Source organism: Podarcis raffonei, chromosome Z (assembly GCF_027172205.1).
Source record: "Podarcis raffonei isolate rPodRaf1 chromosome Z, rPodRaf1.pri, whole genome shotgun sequence".
NCBI lineage: Eukaryota > Metazoa > Chordata > Lepidosauria > Squamata > Lacertidae > Podarcis > Podarcis raffonei.
The window spans coordinates 20,949,300-20,966,072 of record NC_070621.1 but is presented as its reverse complement, the minus strand read 5'-3'; the positions used below and the strand labels follow the sequence as shown (position 1 = coordinate 20,966,072).

At 42.5% G+C, this 16,773-nt stretch overlaps 1 protein-coding gene and 1 pseudogene across 1 annotated transcript in view; one reads left to right on the top strand and one right to left on the bottom strand.

The window, feature by feature from the left end:
* Positions 1-16,773, bottom strand: part of AR (androgen receptor) — a 233,733-nt gene that overhangs the window by 106,874 nt on the left and 110,086 nt on the right. The gene's annotated exons all lie outside the window — the stretch shown is intronic.
* On the top strand, positions 8,957-9,052 carry LOC128407043 (uncharacterized; annotated as a pseudogene).

Genomic DNA, 16,773 nt, shown 5'->3' with positions numbered 1-16,773 from the left:
TTGGGATAGAGTTTACTATCATCAGTTCATCCATCAGATATCTCCTGCTCCAGAACTGTGCCAGCTGGTCATTATAAGAACAGCTGTTTAGAAATTGGTGCCTGAGTTTTGATTTCCCTCTTCCCTTCTGGACCCTTTCCCCTTATGTGTTGTGTTTTTGCCTCTCTGAATCTCTGTTTTTTGGTCCCTTGCATACTTCATTTCATAAACTCACCCCCAGTACTGTGTTTTGCGCACACAAGAGTCCAGCTTATCTAAACAAGCAGGGCTGCATCCAAATGCTAGTTCTACACAGAGTAGACCCACTGAAGTTAATGAACATGACCAATTAGGGTTCATTCATTTCAGTGGATTTATTCTGAGTAGGATACCACCTATAGTATTTTGTGTCGATTTCAGAATGCATATTCCCCTCCCACTTCTTTTGAATATGCGCGGGGACTAAATTCAAGGTGACCAGTTTCCCGATGCCTCAGTGATAGTGGCAGGCGATCTAAATGCTAGAACTGGTCAATCTGATGATGCTCTGTATGCACACTTCCATGAATTATCACCTACCCTAGAGGAAGTCCATTCAATACCAATTAGACACTGAAAAGACAAGGGCTGCAATTATGCAGCTCTGTGCCTACTGCGCTTGTCTAATAAGCTGGACTTGGTCATACTGAATGGCCGCGCCAGGGGGGAGAAGGCTGGAGAATTCATGTTCATATCAAATGTAGGCACCTCTACAATTGATTATATTAAGTGTCATATAACCTTCTGAATAGATCCCTTGAATGTAGGGTGGAGAAGTGAATAGACAGTGATCATTTACTGCTTTGCCTCCACCTTGATGTAAAAAGGGACCTATTCTGTAATGACAAACTTGAACCCCCCAGGCCTACCAACATGGAGCTGACATTTTCTCATATTAGATGGTTGGATTAGCTGGATAAGGAAATTTCTAGGAAGCTAATCTCAGAGAAATTTCTTATTAAGAGAGATAACCTCTTAAAATCTTCATGCCCCGAAACAAGAATGGACATGTTTCAGGATTTGATGTTACTTCTTCAAGCCTGCTTGATTCACAAAAAGGCAACCCGGCCATTACATTCCAACAAATCTAAACCCTGGTTCGATCAGGAATGCCTCGCTATGAAGTTTACCTTGCTGGGAAAATATAGGAACTACAGGTCTGTCAATTTTCCTTTGCTCCCTGTAGAGTGAGTGGTTTGAAGCCAAACGAAATTACAAAGCTTTGATTAAAAATAAAAAGCTTCAGGCCCAAAGGGGAGAGTGGCAATGCCTAATAGAGGCTTCCCGAAGGAGAGGCTCAGCCACCTTTTGGAAAATAGTTGCAAACGGGTGGCAAGATACCCCCTCTGAAGTGGAGTATACCATCCCTGTTGGGGTTTTGGAGTCATACTTTCAATCCTTACAGTATATACAATTAACCAACAGCCATAGACACAGTCGCTGACTCTGAGTGAGGCGGGTGCTGAGTGGCCTCCAATGTCAACTGAAGAAGCTCGTAGGCTTATTCAAGCTCTCAAATCTGGCAAAGCTCCTGGAGTGGACAATATTTCCCTCAAGCTTCTTAAGGCCAAAATTGATTGGTGGGCCCCAGTGCTTGCAGCTATGTTTACCAGCATAGATCAATTGGCTACCAACCTGGAGGATTGGGGCTTAGCAATTATTCAAGAAAGGGAGCAAATCTGACCCTGCTAATTACAGACCAATTAGCCTCCTAAGCATTATTAGTAAACTCTACACTACCCATGTACATAATAAACTTGTGGATTGGATGGAGCAAGAACATATTCTCACAGAAGCACAAGCTGGTTTCAGGGCATACCGGTCAACTATAGATCAAGACCTAATACTCAGGACTGCTGACACTGACTGGCAGCAGCTGTCCAGTGTTTCAAGCAGGAGGCATTCCTAGCCCTTCTAGAAAACAGCCCCCCCAGGGATTGAACCCAGAACCATTTGCATGAAAAGCCTTAGCTCCACCACTGAGCTACAGCTACTGGGTGAAACCTCCTGAAAGTAAAGCCACCACTTTGCTGCAGTAAATATGATTTACTTTAATCATACAGTAGTAGCATTTGCTTGGAGTATTGCTTCAGGGCTGATTTTACTGCTCTTTTAATACATTAACAGTTGTAAACCACCCTGAGATCCTGTCAGTTGAAGGGCAGTGCAAAATTACAATAAAATTCAAACATTTTCAGATGTTATCAATGAAATTTAAGACCTTGCTGATTATTCTAAGGCAGTGGTGTTTTTTGTTTTACTTTGCTCCTCTCTTTTCTAAAAACACCCAACATCATTTTATTTATTATATATATATATATATATATATATATATATATATATATATATATATATATATCTCACCTTTTTATCCAAGAAGCTCAAGGTGGCATGCATTGTTCACTCTTCCTCATTTAATCCCCACAACAGCTCTGTGAGGTAGGTTAGCCTAAGAGGCAGTTCGCCAGAAGCGGCTTAGTCATGCTGGTCACATGACCTGGAAGATGTACGCCAGCTCCTTCGGCCAATAAAGCGAGATGAGCACTGCAACCCCAGAGTCGTCCACGACTGGACCTTTATCTTTACCCAGTGAGCAGAGAAGGATTTGAACCCTGGTCTCCCAGCTCCTAGTCTGACAGGCTAACCACTATACCGCTGCTGGCTCTCTATACAGTGGTACCTCGGGTTAAGTACTTAATTCGTTCCGGAGGTCCATTCTTAACCTGAAACTGTTCTTAACCTGAAGCACCATTTTAGCTAATGGGGCCTCCCGCTGCCACCGCGCCGCTGGAGCACGATTTCTGTTCTCATCCTGAAGCAAAGTTCTTAACCCGAGGTACTATTTCTGGGTTAGCGGAGTCTGTAACCTGAAGCATACGTAACCTGAAGCGTATGTAACCCGAGGTACCACTGTACTTAGAAATGTTAGGAGAGCCTAAATTCTAAATTCTGCTTAGTTCAGATGAGAAGAAATCACCTTTCCATTCACACACCCCTTTTTTCTGCTGAAGTCTGCGCTACGTTGTTGAGAAAGAGAGAGTTCCTAGTTCCTTGCTGTGAGCCTTTACAAAATATGCCACAGAGGGAGAAGAGCAAATGTAATTATCACTATTATTCCAATCAGGGCTCATTAGCTGACACCACAATTAAATGCAGGAATTAGATGATGAGGTGGGGGAGGAGAATGTGCCTTAATCTCTTCTGGGAACAAAGATGAGAAGAGGGAGAGAGATGCAAAAGCAGCAACAACGGCAATTATCTAAGCGAGGTTATTACAATTTATGTAATGTAATAACTACAATTTATCAATGAATTCAATACAACAACATCCTACGCAAGGCAAATTGCTGCAACATGAAAGTTGTGAAAATACTGTATCGAACACTGATTGTAGGGTGGGAAAGGTATCGTGCTTCAGCGGAGAAAAGGAAAACATGTCTATAGAGAATGAGCAGACAGCTGTGGCCAATGTAGTATAATGGACTGAGAAGTGCCCACTTGCTATGGAGCCAGGTTTGCATTAATTTGCAAAGCCCTGAATAACTCAGGTCCAGGGGGCCTCTGGCACTGTCTGAACCCTCCTATTCCCGCTCAATGACTGCAGGAGTGTTGTTGGCGATTCCCCGAGTTGATGAGGCTCATCTATCCACCTCTCTTTCATCTGCAATTCTGCCCACGCCTGTTTTGCAATGCTTTACCCCAACCCGCGGGCATTTATTCAGAGGTTGCAAGAAATGAGCTCACATAGTAAAAAGTAAAAGCAGGCAAGCTCTTCACCACTTTCAGTAAGGTTATGCATGCCTCTGAGTCTTGCAGTTTGGTCTCTACCAACAACAGCAATGTCAGCAACCATTATCTAAACGTGATGGGAGACATATGTGATTTGTGCACTGCAGGGGTTGGACTAGATGACCCCTGGGGTCCTTTCCAACTCTAAAATTTAGCAAACTGCATTTTCTCTCTGCCCGCCTTGTCATTTTTTGCTGGGGGAGGGGGAATAGGAGCACTGCCGTCTACAGGAAAACTGTTCTCCAAGGCCTACTTAATAAATCAAAACACAGCTGCCTCTGTCTAATTTTAGATTTCCCTGCCTGGCAAGGGTTTCCTTAATTCTGTGGTAAATAAGGAGGAAATCAAGCATCTCTGAACAGAAAAGGCTTGCATTAAATGCAATGAGAGCAACATCAAAGCCACAAAGATCAGACCTTGAGCCACTGTTGTTGTTTCAAGGAGGGTCATCATAGACCAGTCATCATAGATGATGGGAATTGTAGTCCAAAACAGTTGGAGACCCAAGTTTGGGAAACCCTGACAACCCTGGGGAATCACAGCTGAAGATTCGCTGGCAGACGGCCATCCAACCTCTGTTTAAAAACATCCAAGGAAGGAGAGCCCACCACCTTCCAAGGGAGTCTATTCCTCTGTCAAGCAGCTCTTACTCTCAGAACATTCTTCCTAATGATCAGCTGGAATCTTTTTTCTTGTTATTTGAATCTGTTGGTTCAAATCCTCCCCTCTGGAGCCGAAGAAAACAAGCTTGCTCCATCTTCCATGTGATAGCCCTTCAGATGTTTGATATTTGGCTCTAATATCTCCTCCTGGGACGCGGGTGGCGCTGTGGGTAAAACCTCAGTGTCTAGGACTTGCCGATCACATGGTTGGCGGTTCGAATCCCCGCGGCGGGGTGAGCTCCCATCTTTCGGTCCCAGCTCCTGCCCACCTAGCAGTTCGAAAGCACCCCTAAGTGCAAGTAGATAAATAGGGACCGCTTTATAGCGGTAAGGTAAACGGCGTTTCCGTGTGCGGCGCTGGTGCTGGCTCACCAGAGCAGCTTCGTCACGCTGGCCACGTGACCCGGAAGTGTCTCCGGACAGCGCTGGCCCCCGGCCTCTTAAGTGAGATGAGCACGCAACCCTAGAGTCGGACACGACTGGCCCGTACAGGCAGGGGTACCTTTACCTTTACCTCATCTCCTCTTCTCTAGGCTAAGCATTCTCGACTCCCTCCACTGTTCCTCATAAAGCTTAGTTTCCAGACCCTTGATCATCTTGGTCTCCCTCTTCTGCACACCTTCCAGCTTGTCAACATCCTTTGAACTGTACACAGGACTCCAAGGGTGGTCTGACCGAGGCAGAATAGAGCCATACTATTACTACTATTGATCTGGACTCTAGATTTCCATTGATGCAGCCTAGAATTGCATTAGCTTTTTTGCTGCTGCATCACACTGATGACTCAATGTTAAACTTTGATCCCTATTTTTAAATAAATAAATAATAAATGACTGGCATTGCTACATGTGATTCAAGTCATAACCTAACTACAACCACAGAAAAGCCAGGACGTGTCAATCAGTCTCCTGCACCGCACCCACAAGCATACCTTGCCTTAGTCACACACACTCCCCCAGCAGGTGGCCAAGAGTAACTCTTTCAGAAACCTCAGTTACTGCTCATTCTTGTAACACTAGAACCCGTGCTCATCCAACAAAGCTGAAGAATCAGGGCAGGCAAAAGGAAGGACTTATTCATGAAGCGCAGAGTTAGAAAAATGGAACTTGTTCCACCAGGAGGCGGTGATGGATACCAACCTATATGACTTCAAAAGAGGAATAGATATATTCATGGAGGAGGAGGAAGAGGAGGCTATCAGTGTTTCTGAATATCCATTGCTGGAAACCAGAGGAGGGAAGAGGGCACTTGTGCTTTGGTCCTGCTTGCACTTTTCCCATAGACATCTGGTTGGCCACTGTGAGAACAGGTTGCTGGGCTAGACGGACCATCAGCATGGTCCAGCAGAGCTGTTCTTATGGTCTTATGTAAGATTTGGAGTCAATTTACCTACCGATGTACTGGTTGTGCAGGCATCAGAGAGGCACCAACAATGAGGACCCAGGCAGTGCTAGAGAGGCCCTCCCGTCTCAGAACCTGCAACTGTACATCAACTTACGCGAAAGTAAACCCCACTCAGCTCATTGAGATTTACTTCTGAGTAGGCATGCACAGGATTTCGTTGTTAATCTGCAACCCTAAGCAAGCACCACTAAGCACAGTAAATACCCACTAGATTGCACTGCCAGCTGATGACATTTCCATAAAACCACATGCAAACAAATAACATTACTTATTTAACAATATTTATACATCACTTGATGGTTTTAAAAAACCCCTCAAAGTGGTTTACAAAGAGATAATAAAATTTTGCAGGTGAAAAACCCTGAAGCAGTGTTCTTTAAAATATTCAAAACATAAAAATCAACAATAAATTAAAAACAGATTAAAAATTACCTCAACTTCCAAAGCTTCTGGATTGGTTTGTCTAAAGAAAATACATTTTTAGCAGGTGCCAAAAAAAGCACAGTGATGGAGTTCCAAAGTGTAGGTGCTGCCACACTAAAACATTTCTTACAAATATTATGCGGCACCTGCAGCAATTCTGCTGATCAATACAATCAAGTGGGTGATCTTGTTGGTAAACTGATATCTAGTTGTTAAGGGCTTTGTATACTAATAGTAACATCTTGAACTTGGCTTGTAGCAAATGGGTGACCAGTGCAGATCTTTGAGCACAGGTCTTATATGCAGATGAGGGCTCATTCCTGTCAGAAATCATGCATTGTGCATATGCAGCAGCACAAATGGAGCTGTTCATTTGCCCCAGCTGCAACAAAAAATGTCTCTTCTGCATTGGTCTATACAGCCACAGCAGGCGCTGCTACCTGCCAACAGTTTTACTCAGGGCTTTTTTTCAGCCAGTATTTGCAGGAACTCAGTTCCGCCCAACCCCCCTTTTTAATTTCTTTATTGCAAACACATAGATACATCCATTATACATAAATAAAATGAAAAGAAAAAGAAAGAAAACAGAAAAAGAATAAAAACAAAAAATAGATAACTAACTTCAAACAACAAATATTTTCAAATTAACTTCTATATAGGGAGTACAAGCCTTCTTTACACAACTTTGGATTGACTCCTTAATGCGAATAATGATTTCCCGCTATCCATGAACATACTTAGCAAATCATCCCCCGCCCCGATAACTGTATTTAGATGGTAAGTCTTGGAGAAACAGTCTGATTGCCAGTGGGATTTAATCTACGCTCTGGCGGGAAGGTAAACGGCATTTCCGTGCGCTGCTCTGGTTTGCCAGAAGCGGCTTAGTCATGCTGGCCACATGACCCAGAAGCTGTACGCCGGCTCCCTCGGCCAATAATGCGAGATGAGCGCCACAACCCCAGAGTCGGCCACGACTGGACCTAATGGTCAGGGGGCCCTTTACCTTTAAGCCAAGTGATGCTCTGGAAGCCTTCTTTTTCCATGTAATTTGTAAAGACATCCCATTCTCTTCTTAATCTTTCTTTTGAGTGATTGCTTATTAGGCTTGTTAATTTGGCGAGTTCTAGATATTCACTTACCGTATTTTTTGCTCTATAAGACTCACTTTTTCCCTCCTAAAAAGTAAGGGAAAATGTGTGTGCGTCTTATGGAGCGAATGCAGGTTGTGCAGCTATCCCAGAAGCCAGAACAGCAAGAGGGATTGCTGATTTCGCTGCGCAGTGATCCCTCTTGCTGTTCTGGCTTCTGAGATTCAGAATATTTTTTTTCTTGTTTTCCTCCTCCAAAAACTAGATGCGTCTTGTGGTCTGGTGCGTCTTATAGAGCGAAAAATACGGTGGTTTTGAGAGCCATTCTTCTTTTGTTGGGATTGTATTACATTTCCAATGTTTCGCTATCACGATCCTTGTGGCTGTGACTGCATACAGAAAGACTCTTTTATTATCCTTTGGGATGTCCGTTGTGAAAATTCCTAATAAAAATAATTCAGGTTGTTTAAAATATGTATGTCTAATCTTTATTATTATTATTATTATTATTATTATTATTATTATTATTTCTTCATATAGCATATCCCAGAATTTTTTAATTCTGGGACACGTCCACATGTGGAAAAGACTCCCCTTTTTTTGGTTACATTTCCAGCATTTGTTACTAATCTTTTTATTCATTTTAGCCAATTTTGCTGGAGTTATATACCACTGGTACATCATTTAAAGGAAATTTTCTTTAATCGTTTAACAGGCCGTGAATCTGATATTGTTTTTGCAGAGGTTTTTCAATTTTTCTAGCTCCATATTATATCCCAGATCTTGCGCCCATTTTACCATTACATCTTTGACTTCCTTGTCTTTAAGATGCCATTTTAATAATAATTTGTACATTTTAGACAGGGTTTTTTTTTGTTACCTGAGAGGAGCTCTTTGTCTAGTTCAGAGATTATTTTGTCAAACCCGTTTTTTCTTTTGTCATGTTCAAATATTCCGTTAAGTTGATAATGTTGCAGCCAGTTTATGCCAATTTGTTTTAGAGTGTCATAATTCTTTAATCTTAATTGATTATCGCGTTCTTCCAATAAATTTTTATAGGTTGGCCAGTTGCTATCCATGTTTTTTCTTTTAACTGCTGTTGCCTCCAATGGCGAAATCCACCAAAGGGTTTTTGGCTCTAACATTTTTTTTATTTCTCTCCCATATCTCAAATATTGCCTTCCTCACGATATGATTTTTGAAACCCTTATGTATTTTCACTTTTTCATAGCCCAAATAACCATGCCATCCCACTACATTGTCCCATCCTTCTATATCAAGTAAGCTGGTATTCTTTAGAAGTATCCAATACTTTAACCATACAAAACAGGCTGCTTTGAAGTATAAGCTAAAGTCCAGTAATGCAAATCCGCCCCTTTCTTTTAGGTCCGTTAATAATTTGAATTTTATTTTAGGTTTCTTGCCTTGCCAGATATACCTTGCCAGAAACCTATGCCATTCCTTGAAGCAATTTGTTCCATTAATGATTGGGATGGTTTGAAAAAGAAACAACATATTTGGGAGGACTTCTGGCCCCTCTCAGGTAGATGCCATTGCCATTATAAGAGAACAGTGCTCGCTTCGACAGCACATATACTAAAATTGGAATGATACAGAGAAGGTTAGCACGGCCATTATAAGAGAACAAGGGAGGTGTTTGTGGTAATTTCTGGCACCTATTTTTCTAGAATAACACTAGTTTTACTTCACCAACAAAAGAGAACTCCTTCCTTGTCTCCGTAGCACCTTAAAGTTCAAAGAACTGTGATTTAAAAGGAACAGAAGTCAAGTGAGTAGGAAAAGGATTAATCTTCCTTTTTCTGCAGATGCAATAGTCATATATTTGTTTGTTCAGAAAGGCTTTTAAATACTTCAGCAGGCAAGAGTAACTGATCCAGCGGCTGGCAAGCAGTGCTGTCAGGCATGGTGAGACTGGACCTGTGCTGTGGAAAAGGACAGCCCCAAAGGGGAGCCCACACACTCTTTTGAGCTGTGGCAAGCTGACAGCCCCACAAAAGATGATGAAGAAGACATCTGTGGGTGGCCAATTGGTGTACAATATTTATCTATTGCAAGAATTGCTAGTGTCTTACAAAGCTCCCCCACGCCTAAGAATTTCTAGGTCCAGCTCGCAATGGGCACTTCCAACTCCAGGCCTTTCAAAGTTAAAACTAGTGCCTTACATAAGTATGTAAGAAGAGTCCTGCTGGTTCAGGCCAATGGCCCATTTGGTTCAGCATCCTCTTCTCCCAGTAGCGAACCAGATACTCTGGGGGGAAACCTGCAATCAGGAACACTCAGCAGCATTATTATCTCCATCTGTGGAGGCAGATCACAGCCATCCCAGCTAGTAGCCATCAATAGCCTTCTCTTCCTGCATGCATTTGTCTAATCCTCTTTTAAAGCCATCTAGGTTGGTGGCCAGCCTTGCCTCCTGTGGGAGAGAGTTGCAAAGTTTAACTATGTGCTGTGTGAAGACTTTCTTGTAGCTGTCCTGAATCTTCCAACATTCAAGTTAATTTGATGTTCATGAGTTCTACTGTTATGAGAGAGGAAGCAAAGACTTTTTTCTATCTACTTTCTCCAGCCCATGCATCATTTTATAAATGTCTATAATGTGATCTCTTATTTTCCCTTTCTCTAAACTCAAAAGACCCAAACCCTGCAACCTTTCTTCATCAGGGAGTCGCTCCATACCCTGATCATTTTGGATGCCCTTTAAATAACTTTTTTCCAACTACAATATCCTTTTTGAGCTGAGATGAATAGGTATCCATTTTAACATTTGCATTTTACCGAGTTAGGAAAACTGTGGTCCTGTTTGCATGCAAGGTGCATATATAAACTAACTATTTTTTGCAAACACTTCCATATTTTTCAGTTTCACAAACAGATTTCTTCTCAATTACCTCTGCACCCCAGCTTTACACACTTCCATGTATCAAACAATTTATGCAAAAGAAATGTGCATGGAAGGTTTGCATCAGGGGGATTTCAGAGTTCATTGGGGAGGGGGGAATTGACAGCAACATGTGGTCTGATGGCCCCTCCCCTTCCTTATTTTTTTAAATGGGACATCCTGCCTGCAATATTATAAATGGTGGAGAGGAGAACATGTCCACCCCAAGGTACAAAACCAGATTTATGCACCATCTATTTTGGAGATAGCAGTGCAGGGAGTTGAACTAGATGACTTGTTTTGTTGATTCCAACTCTACAATTCTATGATTCTATTATCCAGCATAGCATTAAAGTCTAAAAATGCATCACTTGTGGTGGTATGGTCTCTATCTTTAAAACACACACAGAGAGAGAGAGAGAGAGAAAGAGAAAGAGAGAGACCTTGGAAATCAACACTAGCAATCCCAAGAAGTCTTGAAACAATCCTACGTCTCACACACTGTGGGAGACAGGAATGTGGGGACAGGAGATGGGCATCAGCCAGTAGGAAGCCACTGAAAGGACATCTGTTGCCGCTGCTGCACCAGTGAAAACTTTGCAAAACTGAAAAGCTAAGCTAAGCTACTGCAAATGGTAATTTTCACAAAATTTCCGCTCACTCTCTACCTAAATGGCCAAAATGTTTGCTTCCTGAAATCCCCACCACCATCATAGAATCACAAAATTGCAGAGTTGGAAGGGAACCCCAAGGGCCATCTAGTCTAACCCCCTGCAATGCAGAAATCACAGCTAAAGAATTTCTGATAGGTGGCCAGCCCAACTCTGCTTAAAAACCTCAAATACACTAAATTTGTTCTGGTCAGCCTAGGGTACCCAATCCACCTCAATTAGGATCTGGAAGAGACCAGGGTTTGATTCTCTACTCGGTCATAAAGCTCACAGGGTGTGATCTTGGGGGCCAGCCATTGTCTCTCAGCCGAATCTACATCACAGGATTGATGTAATCCTTGGGGATTAAATGGGGATGGGGAGAGAACCATGTATGTCACCTTGAGCTCACTGGAGAAAAAGGTGGGATAAGAATTCAGTAAAATAAGTAAAATCCTACAATTCTGGAGGGTCGAGTTCTTTGCATCCATTTGTTCTTGTGGGTTTGGGCCCCCAGCTGTCAAGCTCTGTGTGAGCAGTAGGTTTGGCATTCCCAGAAAAGGCAGATAGCTCCCCATCCAGAGTGGTTCATTCCACTGGAGGACTCTTAAAAGCACATAAATCTCTCCCTTCCATACTTGCAAGGCAGCTCTCCCTTAATTTATAGACATTCCATGAGACACATAGGGCCATGCTGAATACAGGCTGGCTCCAGCTTGTTCAGACAGATTCCTCAGCCCGGCTACAATGTTCACCACCAAAAAGCCGTGTGGGCTGCTGTATGCCTCCTGTTATTTCTTCCCAACCTTGCCCAGTTCACCCTTTTGGGGAATTCAGGCAGGCTTTTAAGAACCTAAGAAGATCCTGCTGGACTAGTCCAGTGGCCTATCTAGTCCAGTATCCTCCTCCCACAATGCCTAACCAGATGTCTGAGGGAAACCTGCAAGCAGGATTCAAACACAAGAGCAACACTCACCCCTTCTATGGTTTCTAGCAGCTGGCATTCAGAAGCATTGCTGCCTCAAACTGTAGAGGGCGCAGCACAACCATCCTTGCTAGTAGCCATCAATAAACTTCTTCTTCATTAATTTGTGCAACCCTCTTTAAAAGCAATCCCATTTTTTGGCCATCATTGCCTCCTACGGGAGCAAGTTTTATAGTGCTGTGTGAAGAAGTCTTTTCTTTTATGCATCCTGAATCACCAAACATTCAGCTTCACTGGATGCCCACACATTCTAGTGTTATGAGAGGGAGAAAAACGGTCCTCTATCCACTTTTTCTCCATGCCCTGCATAATTTTTTATAAACGTCTATCATGTCACCTCCACTTCTCCTTTTTCAAGTCCCAAACACGCCAAACTTTATTCATAGGGGAGTCACTCCACCCACTTTATCATTTTGGTTGCCCTATTGTGAACATTGCCCTATTCCACCACTATAGTACCCTTTTTGAGGTGAGGTGAACAAAACAGCAGTACTCCAAATGTGGTTGTACCATAGTTATATAATGGCATTATGATATTGGCTGTTTTATTTTCAATTCCTTTCCTAATGATCCCTAGCATGCCCCACCCAACCTGCCTCCCCACCCCCCACTCCTGGTTGAAGGTACTGCAGCAAAAATAAAAAAATAAAAAATCTTGTTCTGCATTCTGTAAGGTTCTTTCTCACAGTTAATAATAGCTAGGGAAGTGTCTGGCCCAGGTTATTCTCATCAGAATAAATTGTGAAGAGTAAAGTCACTTGACTTATTCTGCATTAATTTACTTTCTTCTTCTAGAACTCTGCAAAAGGTTTTAAAAAGAAGGAAAGGAAAGGAAAGGGGAGCCCTGTTTTCAGCTCCACTCCTGCAGAGCTTGTTTAATCTATGAAGCAGAACCATCTCCCCAGCAGAGTTTCAATAAACAGCTTCCTTGCATGGAATGGGGAAGTGTCATTGGCAACCTACTAATAGGACAGTTTATGTTTCGTGGGCTGCAGGCAGCTCAGAAGGTTCAAAGTTGCTTCTTCATGCAGCACTTAGTTAAACTGTGGAACTCCCTCCCGCAGGAGGCAGGGATGGTCACCAACTCAGATGGCTTTAAAAGAGGATTGGACAAATTCATGGAGGAGGAGGAGAGGGCTATCAGTGGTTGCTGGCCATCATGGCTCTGCTCTGCTCCCCACAGTCATAGGCAGCAATATTTCTGAATACCAGTTGCTGGAAACCGCAGGAGGGATCTTGCACTTGGAGTCTGCTCCCTGGTTTCCCACAGGCATCTGGTTTGACCACTTCAAGGACAGGGTGCTGGGCTAGGTGAGCCCCTGGGACTGATCAGCAGGGCTCTTTTTATGCTCAACCTCCGGCACAAGTCCCACTTCCAGTCATCTTGCTCACATGGCTCTCTGCGTGAGCTCAGGCAACCTTTTCATGTTGCTCCGCAGTGAACAAATCCTCCCTTTGCTCTACATACCAGTTTGCCAAAGACTACTGAGTTGTCAGAGCAGAACCAAGGCCAGGTTAACAGCTAGCTGCCAACACAAATAATTTGTTTCCAGTTTCCCTTGCTCCTTAATATTTGAATCCCCCTGATTTTTCCTATCTTGGGTAAGTTAACTGCAAAGCCTGCAGAAAGATTTGGAAGTTGCAAAAATGAATGTCAGGTTTAGAATTTCCATATATTTGACACACACAAAGAGAGAGGGGAAGGAGGGTGGGCTATAAATTAGATTTTTGTCCCAAGATGCATTTTGGCACAGAATCTGATTAGAAAGTGGGAAACCCAAGTTGCATGAAGCAGTGAGAGCCAGGATCCAGGTTTGCTTGAACTTTAAAACAATGTAGTCAGACTCAAAATTGGGCAAAATTTCGGGATGCGAATTCTTTTATATTTTATACAGGTTTTTTTAAAAAAATGAGGAGTCTTGCTAAGGAATTAATTAATTTTAAGAACAGTCAACAAGAGCCAAATTCAGTTCAGGAGAGCCAGTCATGGTGTAGTAGTTAGAGCAGAGCTTTCCAAACTGTGTGTCGTGATACATTAGCATGTCAGCGGCAGTGTATAGGCGTGTCGTGCGAATGCTCCTTGTGCTCCTCCTGGGGCTGGAAAGGGGTTCGTTTAACCTCTGGTTTGCTAGTAAAACTGAATTACTGTGGTGTGATATGATGCATGTCTGAAAAGTGTGTCACCAACATGAAAAATTTGGAAAGCTCTGGGTTAGAGTGTTGGACTCTAACCTGAGAAACCAGGGTTCAAATCCCCACTAGACCATGAAGCTTACTGAGTAACCTTGGTGGTCAGTCACAGCCTCTCAGCCTTACTTACCTCACAGGGATTTTGTGGGGCTTAAATGAGGAGGGAAGAGAACCATGTATACCACCTTGAGCTCCTTGGAGGAACAGTGGGATACAAATAAAAATATATAAAGGAGGGCATGTCGCCTATTGCTCTTTCTCCCATATCATCATAACATTTGACACTGCTATCATTTTGTGATGATTTTCAAGCTTCTATAGTAACTTACTAATGTGTTTTGAAACTGCCAACTAGCTGTAGATTTCAGGATCTGAAGAATGTCTCTGGTGCATGGAAACAGGATTCAGAAACTTCAAACAAACTCAGGTTATGACTATGGGAAGGCATAGCTATAGTCTCTCCCCCCCCCATCTTTGTTAATTCATTATTATTAAGGAATGGGCATCCCTATCATGATTTACTGGAAAAGCCTTGGGGCTTGTGCAATGCAACCACACCTTTGCCTCTTGTATGATCAAATATTTTGCCCAAGTTACCTCCAGCTCCCTCCTTCTAGTCCTCACATGCATATGTATTCTCAAACAGCCTCCTGGTTTCAAGCTGAAGTACCATAATACCACTGTACAAATCTAGGGTGTGACCACATTTGAAATACTGTGTAGGCAGTTCTGGTCGCCTCACTTCAAAATGGATATTGCAGAGTTAGAAAGTGTTTGGAAAATGGCAGCCCAAATGATAAAGGGGGTGGAGCGACTCCCCCATGAAGAAAGGCTGCAGCATTTGGGTCTTTTTAGTTTAGAGAAAAGGCAAGTAACAGGTGACATGATGGAAGTTGATAAAATTATGCATGGCATGGAGAAAGTGGAGAAAGAAAAGTTTTTCTCCCTCTCTCATAATACTGAAACTTGTGGGCATCCAATGAATGTGGGAATATTGAGTACAGATAAAAGAAAGGCTTCTTAATGCAGCATACTGTGGTGGCCACCAACCTGGATGGCTTTAAAAGAGGACTGGAAAAATTCATGGAAGAGAAGGCTATTGATGGGTATTAGCCATGATGCCCACGGCTCTGCCTTCATAGTTGGAGGTAGCATTGCTTCTGAATACCAGTTGCTAGAAACCACAGCGCGGCAGATTGCTCTTGTGCTCAGGGCCTGCTTGTGGGCTTACCAAAAGAGGTATCTAGTTGGCCATTGTGAGATCAGGATGCTAGACTAGACGGGCCATTGGTCTGACCCAGCTGGCTATTCCTACATTCTTAACCCTCAGCTTCCTTAACAAACTACAGCTCCTATAACACTTTGGGGGAAGCTGTGACTGTTTAATGTGGCATCATAGCACTTCATATCTATGGTGTGAATGTCTTCTAAGATGAGCCTTTCCTTCAGATCTTAACACAGCAATATAACATTGGAGGTGCTCCTTAGGTACCTGGATACTAAGTCATGTGGGGCTTTAAAGATCAGCAGTAACATTTTGAATTAGGTTCAGAAGCATATCAGGAGCAGGTGAAAACCCCACTGAATTGGTGGTAATATAATACTGGCTGGCTGAACCACTTAGTGACTGGCTACTGAACTTTGCACTTACAGATAGTCCATCTTCCAAACCAGTTCAGCTTATTTATTTTATTACATAAAATTTATACCCTTGTTGATTGTAAATAAAGCCCCCCAAAGTGGTTTACAAAAAAAGATTAAACAATGAAATTATTGATAAGAACAATTAACAACAATAATATAAGACTTTAAACATGTTAAAATAAAAATAGAGAAAAAACGGATTAAAACTTTCTAAATATCTGGACAGGCTTGTTTAAAATAAAATGTTTTGAGCAGGCAGCAAAAGGAGTGCAGTTAAGGCACCAGCCTCATATCAAGAGGTAGGGAGTTTTAGAGTATAGGTGTTGCCACACAAAAATATCAAGTTCTAACAAAAGTTAATTTGGTCTTCAGCCTATAAACATCAAAAAAGAGGGAAGCGAGTAGGATCCAGACAATCTACATCTACATAAATGGCACCTTTTAAAATGGATATCACAAAACCACTTAACGATCAGGAATAGATAATAAGACAGACGGAACTTGACTCTCCTTTTATAATTATGACAGAGTTTTGATAGCTACAGCAAGGAACCTGGCTATATTTTCTATGATCATAAGGTTGAAATCAGACAGTAAAACAGGTATAAAACTGAGATAAAACTCAACCAAGTTCCCCTAGCGTAGAAATAGTACATGGGTGATAAAAGGGGATCTAATGTCCCCGTTAAAATGTCAGTATAGGAGAACATGGACTAATGTTTCATCTGAGCTGTCTTCAAGGGTAGCCCCACATACAGCACAACAGGAAAGGATGGAGAAAAGAAAGTATTTCTTGACGCAGCACAAACCATGGAACTCGCTCCCACAGGAGGCAGGAATTAGGTCTGGAAATGAACTGGCAACCAGCTGTTTGTCCAATGAGGCTGAATGTTGCAAGATTCAGGGCAGATAAAAGAAATCCACACTGCCAAATATGGAACTCCTTCTCTCAGGAGGCAGCAATGGCCACTGACCTAGATGGCTTTAAAAGAGGATTAGACAAATTATTGGCTACTAGACA